Consider the following 13,542-nt stretch of genomic DNA (forward strand, 5'->3'; position numbering starts at 1 on the left):
ATATAAGAGCACTAGCCTTTACCCGCGGCCCCATCCCCAAGGAGAAATTTAAATATATGGGCTATTCGCGTTAGCCTGCTTATCAAGTTATCTGTTTAAAATTTTGTTTTCTGTCTAATGCATTTTATTTTTGTAATTGAGTAAAAAAAAGAACTAAATGAGCTGATAATCTGATAGGATCCCAAATGATCCCGAAATTATCCATAAAAAGCTACGAAATGACCCCCCCCCCCCCGTTTTCGCGGACGGATCCCGAAAACCATCCAGGAATGCCCCGAAAGGGTCTCCAAAAGTTCCCGGAATAGTCCCAAAAAAACCAGAAATAGCAACGAGACGATTCTAGACGTATCCAGAGAACCACACAGAAATGATCCCTGAAGGTGTTCCAAAATGATCTCGAAAAGGTTCCGAAATGACCATGACTGGCTCCTGGGCGGATCTCAAACACCATCCAGAAAATATACAGGAAGGGTCCCTAAATTATCCCGACATACTCCAGAAAAACTTCCGAAATGGCTCCGAGGGGATCCACGACGGATCGCCAAAATCATACAGAAATAAACCCGGAAGGGTTACAAAATGATCCTGAAATTACCCAAATGGGATCCCGCAAAGATCCAGAAATGATCCCGGAAGGGTCCAAAAACTATCCCGGGAAAGTAACAAAAAATCCCGAAATGGCTCCTACGGTATCCCGGACGGATCCAGAAATGATCTCGGAAGGGTCCCCAAATGATCCCAAAATAGTCCCGAAATGACCCTGATGGATCCGGCAAACCATCATGAAATTATGGCGGAAGGGTCCCCCAATTGATCCCGAAATAAAACAGAAAAAGTCACGAAACGACCCATAGAGGATCCCCAAATGATCCCGTATTAGCCCCGAAAAGGTCCCGAAATAACCCCGACGTGATCCCGAACAAATCCCGAAAAACATCCAGAAATGATGCCGAAAGGGATCCCAAATGATTCCGAAAAAGTCCCGCAATGATTCCGACGGGATTCCGAACGGATACCGAAAATCATCCAGAAGTGATGCCGGAAAGGTCCTCAAAGGATCACCTAATAGTCCCGAAATGACCCTTAAGGGATCCTGTACGGATCCCGTAAACCATACAGAAATGATCCCGATATAGTCCCGAAGAAGTCCCGAAAGGACCCTGACGGGATCTCGAACGCATCCCTAAATGACCCTGACGGGATCCCGGACAGATCCCGAAATCTATCCAGAAATGATCTTGGGAGGGACCCCAAATGATCCCGAAAAAGTCTCGGAAAAGTCCAGAAATTACCCTGACGGGTTCCCGGATGAATCCTGAGAGCCATCCTTAAATGATCCCGAAAAAGTCCCGAAATGACCCTGACGGGACCCCGAAAGGATCCCGAAAACTATCCAGAAATGATGTCGGAAAGGTCCTCAAATGATCTCCTAATAGTTCCGAAAAGACACTGACGGGATCCCGAACGGATCCCGACAACTATCTAGAAATGATGCCGAAAGGGCCCGCAAATGATCCCGTATTAGCCGAGAAAAAGTCCCGAAATGACCCCGACGGGATGCCGGATGAATCCCAAAAACCATCCAGAAATGATGCCGGAAGGGACCCCAAATGATGCCGAAAAAGTCCCGCAATTATTCCGACGGGATCCTGAACGGATACCGAAAACCATGCAGAAGTGATGCCGGAAAGGTCCTCAAATGATCACCTAATAGTCCCAAAATGACCCTGACGCCATCCCGGACAGATCCCGAAATCCATCCAGAAATGAGCTTGGGAAGGTCCCAAAATGATCCCGAAATAGTCCCGAAACGACCGTGACGGGATACCGAAAGGATTCCGAAAACTATCCAGAAATGATGCCGGAAAGTTCCTCAAATGATCCCCTAACAGTCCCGAAATGACCGTGACGGGATCCCGAACGGATCCCGACAACTATCCAAAAATGATGCCGAAAGGGTCCGCAGATGACCCCGTATTAGTCGAGAAAAAGTCCCGAAATGACCTCGACGGGATCCCGGACGACTCCCAAAAACCATCCGGAAATGATGCCGGTAGGTATCCCAAATGATCCCGAAATAGTCCCGAAATGACCTCGTCGGCATCCCGGACGGATCCCGAAAATTATCCAGAAATGATGCCGGAAAGGTCCCCAAATGATCCCCTAATAGTCCCGATATTACCCTGATGGGATCCTGGACGGATCCCGAAAACCATGCCGAAAGGGTTCCCAAATGATCCCGTATTAGTCGCGAAATAGTCCCGAAATGACCCCGACGGGATCCCGGACGGATCCCGAAAACCATCCAGAAATGATGCCGGAAGAGCCTCCCGAAAAAGTCACCAAATGACTCCGACGAGATCCCGGACGGATCCCGAAAACCATCCAGAAATGATGCCGGAAGAGCCCTCAAATGATCCCGAAAAAGTCCCCAAATTACCCCGACGAGATCCCGGACGGATCCCGAAAACCATCCAGAAATTATGCCGAAAGGGTCCCTAAATGATCCCGTATTAGTCGCGAAAAAGTCATAAAATTACCCCGACGGAATGCCGGACGAATCCCGAAGACCATCCAGAAATGATGCCTAAAGGGACCCAAAATAACCCCGAAAAAGTCCCGTAATGATCCCGGCAACCATCAAGAATTTATCTCTCGAAGGTACGCAAATGATCCAGAAAGTACCCCGACGGGATCCCGGACGGATCCCGAAAACTATCCAGAAATGATGCCGGAAGGTTCCCCAAATGATCGCGAAATAATCCCGAAATTATTCCGGAATAGTCCCGAAAATGTTCCAAAATAACCCCGACGGGATCCCGGACGGATCCCGAAAACTATACAGAAATTATCCCGGAAGGGCCCCAAAATGATCCCGAAATAGTCCCGAAAAAGTCCCGAAATTACCCCTGCGGGATCCCGGACCGATCCCGAAATCCATCCAGAAATGATCCCGGAAGGGTCTCCATATGAGGTGAAGTTAATTATAAAACCATGTTAATAAGGCAGCAGGCAAAGGAGCGAATGAAAAGTTACATAGAAACGTACAGGTAAAGTTAATAAAAGCGTGCTAATAAAAACAATTGAAGCAGGGCGGATGGCGGGGGTAAAAGGAGAGGACCACTGATCGTTCCTCCAAAATTGTCTATATCTCGATCTGTATGTGCCAGATACCAAAAACTATTGATTTAGGAGAAAATTTATATTGAGTTATAACAATTTATAGATTTTACACCAGAGTGGGTGATAAAGGGGGGAAGGGGGAGGAGGGTGTCACTGCTTACTTTGTAAGCCCTCGACTTATTTGACCCCTTGAGTCTGTGATATTGGTGAAGGCCAGTATACGTAAACTTATAATGTGTAAAAATTATTAAAAAGTAATTGCTCGAAGAGGTCGTGGGACCCCCACCCCTCTTTCCATGTGCGAAAAAAATTTCGCTAGTAGACTACTGTCTGTGTACCATATTTCATCAAAATCCGTGTAGCCATTCTGGCGTGATTCAGTCGCAAAGACGAAAAAATATAATAATTAAATTATAAATGTTCCGAGGGGGCGGGGACCACGCCCCTTTTCAAAAATATATAGCTAGTAGATCCTTCTAGACTATTGGCTATATGTGTGCAAAATTTCATCCAAATCGCTCCAGCCGTTCTTGCGTGATTGAGTCACAAAGACTAACGTCTGGACAAACATCCAAACATCCAAACATCCAAACTTTCCCATTTATAATATTGTCACGGATATTAGCATCACTAAATTATCCCATCACTAAGGCGATGCTAAGGCCATGCCAAGCAGTATTTACGTTAATAATTAAATCAAGTATACACATATATTAAGCTGGAGTCATTGGTGCCGTATGTCGTATCGCTGTATCCGTATCCCTAACGTAATCAGCTGTTTATCGTTACGACGGTAAACCAAAACCCAATTGGTTGGCTACGATACGGTTACGACTTTAGCGGCACCAATAATCGATTGCATTGATTCTCATAAGGTTGGTCGAATCAGCTGTTAAAAGGTTACCGATACGGTTACCGATAAAGCACCAATGTCTCCAGCTTAAGGCAGCCCAGAGAGATGTCACACACAGATGCATTTACTTATATGCCTATGTGCGCGCGAGAGACTGTAAACTACAAACATTCACATCAATAATTCAATCTTTATGTATCTACATAAACGAATAAATAATTGCGTTTACACATATGTACGTATACGAGCACCGGAGCGGCAATGCACAAACACATGCATATATCTTATCTGAGTAGTCACAAGAGAGAGCAATAATTTGTGCACGTAGTTGTGGCTGGCGATTTTGTAGCCGAAACAACTAGTAAGTTCTGGAAATCGAAGAGCCTAGAAGTATGCAGCGTAAACTATAAAAGCGGGGCAAGCGAGTAAGAAGTAATTCAATTTGATTTGAGATTTCGATTAAGCGCTATCTAGCGAGCTATAGCAGAATTATTTTGAATAGTAGGGTTTCATTTGAGCTATCAATCAGTTTGGTTATTAAGCTTGCTATTCGTTGCAAAGTATAAGTGTTATTGTGAAGTACTGTAATAAAGGCCATTTTTCAATTATTCAATATTGGAGTTATTTATTCAACAGTTTAGCGATACGAACTTAGCAGAGGGTGCAAATAAGAGGATTTGCAAGCAATTTCGTTACAATTGGTGTCAGAAGAGGAATTGTTGAATAAATTCCAGAGGACAACAAGGACATGGCAAAGTTCAATGAATTGAAGATCCAGCAACTAAAGAAGGAGTTGGAGAGCCGTGGATTGAATACAAGCGGCGTTAAACTTGAACTTCAGGCACGGCTACGAGAGGCAATGGAAGCGGAAGGAATTGATGTGGAAGAGTATGACTTTCATCTTGATGGCGAGGAAGTAACAAAAATTGTAGAGAAAAACGAAACATCGCAAACAGTTACGAGCACAGACTTGAACATGATTTTGGCTGCAATATCTGCTCAAACATCGACAATGTCATCACAGATGGAATCCCAAGAGACACGAATAACATCGAAAATTGAAGCACAAGAAATGCGTATGTCAGAAATGTCGACACAGATTACATCGAAGATTGAAGCACAAGAAACGCGTATGGCTGAAATGTCGTCGCAAATGTCATCTCAACTGGAAGAACAGAAGACATATATGGCATCGCAACTGGAAGAACAGAGGACATATATGATATCTCAGTTGGCTCAGCAGTTGAAAGCGCAAGAGGATCGCATATCATCGCAGTTGGAGGGTTTTAGTGAACGACAACATAAAATGGAAGCTGAGATGGATGCTTTGAAAGATCGGATTCAGCAGTTTCATCGAGTAATCCAAAGGTAAAAACACCATCCTTTGACGGTTCTGTTCCTTTCCAGGTCTTTAAGCTACAGTTTGAGAAGACCGCAGCAGTGAACAACTGGAATATGGAAGATAAAGTTGCCGCACTCTTCGTAGCATTGAAAGGACCAGCTGCCGAAATCTTACAGACTATTCCAGAGTACGAACAGAACAGTTATGACGCATTGATGGCTGCTGTAGAACGGCGATACGGAAGCGAACACAGGAAACAGATATTTCAAATAGAATTGCAAAACCGCTACCAAAAAGCTAACGAGACTTTGCAGGAGTTTGCTTCGGACATTGAAAGATTGGCTCATCTTGCAAATGCGGATGCACCCGTGGAATACACGGAAAGAGTGAAGATTCAGAGCTTTATAAATGGCATACGGGACGTCGAAACGAAGCGAGCCACATACGCGAACCCAAAGCAAACATTTTCTGAAACGGTATCCCATGCATTGACCCAGGAAACGGCGTCATTATTGAGTAAACCAGCATACAAAGCTCATCGTGTGGAAGTAGAAAGGCCGGAGTGGGTAGATACAATTTTGGAAGCTCTGAAGGGATCACAACAGAAAAATGCTGGAGTTATGAAATGTTTCAAGTGCGGTAACCCAGGTCACATTGCACGTCATTGCAGTAGCAATTCCAATAGTTCCAACAATGTGGGTGGCCGTAAACGCAGAGCTGAAGGAGACGAGCAAATCTCCAAATCCACTCAATCGTTAAACTAAAGCGAGTCAGCCGCAAGGGGCGACAGCTGGCTCCCTCAATTGAATGCCCCATAATCTCTATCTCGCAAATTGGAAGAAGGTCAAGCAATCTTACTGTTGGAGGACATGTGGACGGAAAGGAACGGTTACTGACTGTAGATACGGGTGCAGCTCATTCCATCATTCGAGCGGATTTAGTCAACAAGAAGATAAGACCATTGCTTGGAGCAAGATTACGTACAGTCACGGGAGAGGACACCCAGGTAATTGGAGAAGTAGAATGTGAAGTAGCAATTGGGAACGTCACGGTACTTCACAATTTTATAGTGGCAGGTATTGTTGATGAAATAATAATTGGAGTGGACTTCTTAATCAACCAAGGAATCAAGATCGATATGCAAAGCAAGACGATGCGATATAAGAACATGGATGTGCCACTTAATTTCGGCTACGAGAGACGCTACAGCAGTAAACGAGTGCTGGTGGAAGAGAGTCAGCAAATACCACCAAAATCAGAAGCAGTCATCTGGGCAAAGGTAGATGGAGATTGTGGGACAAACAAATTGTGGGTTGTCGAAGCAGCAAATAAATCAGCACTGAACATACTTGTAGGAAAAACCCTGGCTATGACAAAACAAGATGGACGTATGTCGGGAAGAGCATTGAGTACGGTGAGGTGAAAAAGGTTATAAGATGTAATACGCTGACTGTCTCGTAGCAAAAGGGGCATTGGCTAGGCGGATGTCCTTGTAGTAAATGTGCATTTGTAATTATTGTATGCCCGATTCGAAGGCGAGTGTAAGGCTTAATATAATTGGCAGGAATCTGATCTGAAGAAATAGGCTTACTGTGGGTAGGATTAACTCTGGAGTAGTGATGGTTGTAGGTGACCCAATCTGCATCTATTTTAATTTTCCTCTGCTGTTTAATGAGTCTGAGAACATCGCTTTTACAGAATGATATTGATGTAATTGTAGGAGTCATTTTCATATCTTTGGCAGTAATATCAGAAAATGTGTTACCACTTATGTGCGAATGCCCTGGTACCCACATTATCTTAATCTTATTTGGGTGGGCCATTAAAATATTACGAATTCCTTTAATAATATGGTTTGCGTTATTAATTTTGTTAATGGAATCAAAGCAGGACATGCTATCTGAGCATATAGTGAATTTTCCATTAGCCTTGGAGGCGTACTGAGTGGCAAGTAGAATCGCAGTAGCTTCAGCAGTAAAGATGGAACGAAAGGAAAATAGTAAACCATATGAAATTGGATCTCCGTTTTCTTTAACTACAGCGTAGGAAGTGTAGTCAGATTTCGAACCATCGGTGAAAATCAATTGCCAATTGGTAGATTTAAGGTGATCGGTAACCTCCAAAAACCGGGATTTGTATTCAGCTATTGAAGTGTTAGATTTTCGCAGGAAAGTTAAATCCTTAACTAGACACGATTCGTTAAAAGTCCAGGGAGGATGCACACTGGAACGTTGAGTGGGCAAGATGATGGGCAGACCATTGACTTTGGCGAAGGAAGCGCATTTGTAGATGGTGGAAGCAACTTTTGGTAGACGTGACCGAGAAGAAGCATTGCGAAAATCATTTTGAAGAAAAATGGTTGGAGTCAATGTAAGCTTCGTGTAAAGTTTGCTTATACTGTCCGTCATATTATCGAATAGCAGAGGCAGCCCAGATTCAGCCAGGATATTTTTAATAGGTGAAGTAGGGAAGGCATGTAATGATCTCCGTATTGCGGTGTGATAAGGAGCAGCCAGCATTTTGAGATTATTTTTAGCGTGGTGACCATAAACTTCTAAACCGTAGTTGATAGTTGATAAGATAAGCGCCGTAGTTACGTTGATAAGGAGTTGCGGGGTGATAAGCGAGCGTTTACAAGATAAATATTTAACAATGTTTAACTTAGAGAATAGCCTATCCCTAACGTATTTACAATGTTGTTTAAAGGTGTAATTAGAATCAAATAATAATCCAAGAAACTTAAGACTATCACTAGCAGGAATATTTACATTATCAAAAAGCAATGAGGGGGTATTGCAATTACGTTTCTTACATATATGAAGAAGCTTAGTTTTACCAATGGATATTGAAGCGCCAGAGGAGAGGGACCAGGAGGATATACCGGCAAGGATATCGGAAAAGTTTGCAATAACGGAGTCTAGGTGAGAGGTTTGAGAAAACAATGGAACATCATCTGCATAAAGCAGATGGGAGACCTTAGGGAATTCGGAAAAAATAGAACTAAGTTCATCAAAAGCTATCGTGAATAGGATGACTGAAAGAGGTGAACCTTGAGGAGTGGCATTGTCTAGGGGGAGGATGGGGGATCGGTGGTTCGAAACAAGAACGCTGATCTTCCTGGAGGATAAGAAGGATTTGATAAAGTTGTAGATTTTTGGACCCACTTTCCACTTGTTAAGTTGTCTCAGTACCACTTGGATACCAATTCTGTCGAAAGCTTTGGCAAAGTCACGTGAAAGAAGAGTAACATGATTTTTGCTGCACAATGCTTCAGAGATAAGATGATCAAGGTGAAGGATAGCATCCATTGTTCCTTGACCTTGTTTAAAAGCAACCTGGTTCGGATGAATTACTTTGTTTGTGTGAACGTACCAAGCGAGTCTGGTTGCAATCATTTTCTCCATCAACTTACCTAAGCATGGGAGTAGGGCAATGGGACGGTAGCTAGTAGCTTCAAGTGGGGGTTTGCCTGGTTTTAGGATGGGGATCACGGAGCTAGTTTTCCAAAGGTGGGGGTAGTAGCCGGAATTGAAAATGTTGTTGTAGTGATCGAGCAGACGGGACTGAAGGGGTAAGGGTAGGTGTTTGATAATAGGATATGATATTTTGTCAAAGCCAGGTGTTTTACCTTTGACTGCTGAGAGGGCTGATTGAAGTTCGGACACTGCTAAGTTGGCTTCTAAATGTTTGGCAGAAGGGGATAAGGAAGGAGGAGGAGTTCTATTGGAGTTAAGCAAGGAAAGTTTAGCTGCGACAAACTCGGGAGGGAAATTCGAGTCAGAGGAAACAGAGGAAAAATGGTTGGCAAGTTCTAAAGCTATATCCTGTGGATAGAGTAGATTGCCCCGAGGGGGGTTAAAGGAGGTTATATTGGAGCGGGAGGAAAGGCCTGTGAGTCTCTTAATGTCGGACCATATTTTTTTCGTGTCCGATGATGCAGAAATATTGGAAGTAAAATCTTGAAAGGAGCGAGTTTTAGCAATTTTATAATGAATAAGGTTAGAAGAAGTAGGGTTGCGTTTAAATGCATGCCATAACTGTTGTTTTTTATCCCTTAGTAACGAAAGTTCTCTATTCCACCACACAGGGGCAGGCCTGAAAGGTTTCGTAGTAGTTAGAGGAATGGATAGGTTCGTTGAGGAACAAATGATTTTGTGGAGATTGGAAGTTTCCTGGTTGATGTTGGATGAAAAGTAGAGGGAGGAGGAGAGGGATTCACAGGATTCGCTAAATTTTTCCCAGTCAGCGAGGTTAGTTTTAAAAACGGGTCTGGGTTTGAAATAAGTTAATGGGCGATGGGTATGGATTTTGGTAAGAATAGGGAAATGGTCACTGCCATGAAGGTCATCGATAGGGTGCCAAGACAATTTAGAGGAGAGGGATGAGGAACATATAGTGAGGTCTATGTGGGTAAAAGTGGAATGAGTGGAAAAGTGGGTAGGAGATCCGTTATTTAGGATGAAGCAGTTGGAAGCTAAAATAGAGTCTTCAATCGCGCGGCCCTTGGAGTTATCCGAGGCTGAGCCCCACAGATCGCTCCACGCGTTAAAGTCACCAGCTATGATAAAAGGATGGGGGGAAAAAGGAAATAGCTGAAACTTGGGTGAATATTTGCTTGTTATGTTCAAAAACATGAAAAAGCAACATAAGTATCGCTATAAAAAGTAAAATAAAATTGTACTATCGTTTGGCACAGATGAGGTATGTTCAAACTAACAGAAATTGCAAGTAGAATTGCTACCCTGCTAGCTGTTGTTGTTGTTGTGTATGCCAATCTCCTTTCGCCACAAACAGGTACTCAGTGATATCCTTAAAAAGGCGTGGGACCTCTATGCCAGGAATTGCCCTGCGAACCCCGTTCTTAAAGTTAAATAGCCCGAACAGAAAAAGAAAGCAGAAGGGAGACGCGAGTCACTCTAGCTCAACTTCAATCTGGATATCTGTTACATGTTAAACTCTTACTTATCCAGAATCAATCCCGACATACAACTTGAAGGAACACTTCAGCTTTTATATCCCACTCAGCATTTAGGTGATTAAATTTTGAATTTCCCTACATAACAATACAATTTGATCACTCTCTCTGACTAAATAATGAGTTATCATACTATTGAACAAAGGATATAATCAAATACGAATACTTTTGATGACCAAAAATTGGAAAGCATTTTTCGATAACTTTTTGGAATCATTTTTGAAGTCCTTTGATGATTAAATTTTAATATTTCATAAATATCAACAAAAAGAATAATCAAATAAGCTTACCTTTGATGATCAAAAACTGAATATAGTCAATCACATTTTGGGATCATATTTGAATCAAATGTGGTTACTTTAGGTGATCAAAAATTTATAATCATTTTTAATTCAGCTTTCTGAATCTTTTCTGACTATATTTGTTGACTGAATAATGAATTTTATACTTGTAAAAATTTTACTTTTCATTGAAAATTTTATATTTTTTTCACATACACACATTTTTTCAATCGTGAAGCTCAGAAAAAATATATAAAAATATTATTCTTCTTGTGAATGATGACAAAGTGTGATCTCTTCTGCATAAACGTCAAAATTCCAAAGTGATTGGATCACCTGATTCGTATTTGACTATCGCTGTCTCATTCTGTATCTCTTTCTATCACCCGCTGAAGATAGGCGCCGCCATATTGAACAGCCTGTCAAAACGCTGAAAATTAGCCATATTGAACAGCCTGTCAGGCAGTTGACAGATAAGAGATCACACTTTGTCATCATTCACAATGATCCCTACAAGAAACGCTGATAGTTTTACTAATACACTCACACTTGTAATTGACAATGCTGATCCTGCGATGACGTAAACATTGATACTCAAATTTATGTATGTTCCTTTGTTCGCTCACGCATGTCCGCATGTTCCCAACGACAGCCTATAATCATGAAAAAGGACTCAAACTGGGAAAGCTTCGGACACCTGGTACAGATCTCTCCAGTTTTTTCGTCCTCAAATCCCTCGCTGGCAGTACTTGGGGAAAAGATAAAGAAATGCTCATGACTACATACAAAGCAATTAGCCAGCCGACTACGTGCTACGCGTCACCCATATGGTCGCCAAGCCTAAAAATCACCCACTGGAAGAAACTACAGGCCTGCCAAAATGCTGCTCTCAGAATCGCCACGGGCTGTCTTCTTATGTCCCCAGAACACCATCTGCATAATGAGGCGAGAATACTCCCCATCAGGGAGAGAAATGAGATGCTGACCAAACAGTTCCTGTTGAATACCCAGAAACCTGGGAATCCCAACAGACATCTGATTGATGAAACAGCACCGCCTAGGGGCTTAAGGAGTCATCTCCGTAAGCATTTTGAGGAAATACGGCACCTGAGAACCCAGCCGTATGAAGTGAAAAAACACAAGCAGGTCCTTGGTGAACTCCATAAACAGGCGTCGGACCTTTATGCCGGGATTTGCCCGGTGAATCCAGTACTTAACGAAAATTATCCAAAACTTGCTGAAGAGGAACGCATACTCCCCAGGGAAACGCGTGTCACTCTTGCTCAACTTCGTTCTGGATACTGTAACAGGTTAAACTCTTACCTATCCAGAATCAACCCCGACATACAAAATGTATGCCCCGCTTGCAATGTGTCCCCACATGACACCAACCATCTCTTCAATTGTAATGTGGAACCAACGCCTCTAACACCCCTTCCTTATGGTCCACCCCTGTTGAAACGACAAGTTTCCTTGGACTCCCGTTAGAGGATATTGATGACAATTTGTGATCGGTCGCGGCTATTAGGTGGGGCGAGCATTGCTACAACAACAACAACAACAAAAGAACGTACAGCAGATACCATTATGCATGTGAGACAGATACATAATTCTCAACGGAATTTTATGTATGCGAGAACAGTTTATCCGATTTAATCATGTTGTCACTACTGACTGTCATATGACAATCAAATGATTACCACGGTTGTTTTGTTATTTTTTAAATTCTGCCATTTTCAACCGACGAAAACCATATAAAAAATAAATTTAAAAAATGAAAAAGAGAGCATTTCAAAGCTCCATGCTAAAAGAAAAAAAATCGGAAATAATATTAAACAAGTAAGGAAGGCTAAGTTCGGGTGTAACCGAACATTAAATACTCAGTTGAGAGCTATGGAGATAAAATAAGGGAAAATCACCATGTAGGAAAATGAACCACGGGTAACCCTGGAATGTGTTTGTATGACATGCGTATCAAATGGCAGGTATTAAAGAGTATTTTAAGAGGGAGTGGGCCATAGTTCTATAGGTGGACACCTTTTCGAGATATCGCCATAAAGGTGGACCAGGTGACTCTAGAATTTGTTTGTACGATATGGGTATCAAATGAAAGGTGTTAATGAGTATTTTAAAACGGAGTGGACCTTAGTTCTATAGGTGGACGGCTTTTCGAGATATCGCCATAAAGGTGGACCATGGGTGACTCTAGAATTTGTTTGTACGATATGGGTATCAAATGAAAGGTGTTAATGAGTATTTTAAAAGGGAGTGGGGCTTAGTTCTATAGGTGGACGCCTTTTCGAGATATCGCCATAAAGGTGGACCAGGGGTGACTCTGGAATTTATTTGTAGGATATGGGTATCAAATGAAAGTTGCTAATGAGTATTTTAAAAGGGAGTGGGCCTTAGTTCTATAGGTGGACGCCTTTTCGGGATATCGTTATAAAGGTGGACCAGGGGTGACTCTAGAATGCGTTTGTACAATAAGGGTATCAAACGAAAAGTGTTAATGAGTGTTTTAAAAGGGAGTGGGCCTTAGTTCTATGGGTTGACGCCTTTTCGAGATATTGCCATAAAGGTGGACCAGGGGTGACTATAGAATTTGTTTGTACGATATGGGTATCAAATGAAAGGTGTTAATGAGTATTTTAAAAGGGAGTGGGCCTTAGTTCTATAGGTGGACGCCTTTTCGAGATATTGCCATAAAGGTCAACCAGGGGTGACTCTAGAATTAATTTGTACGATATGGGTATCAAATGAAAGGTGTTAATGAGTATTTTAAAAGTGGGTGGGCCTTAGTTCTATGGGTGGACGCCTTTTCGAGATATCGCCATAAAGGTGGACCAGGGATGACTCTAGAATGCGTTTGTACAATATGGGTATCAAACGAAAGGTGTTAATGAGTATTTTAAAAGGGAGTGGGCCTTAGTTCTATGGGTGGACGCCTTTTCGAGATATTACCATAAAG

This window comes from Eurosta solidaginis, chromosome 3 (assembly GCF_040869045.1).
Source record: "Eurosta solidaginis isolate ZX-2024a chromosome 3, ASM4086904v1, whole genome shotgun sequence".
Taxonomy (NCBI): Eukaryota; Metazoa; Arthropoda; class Insecta; order Diptera; family Tephritidae; genus Eurosta; species Eurosta solidaginis.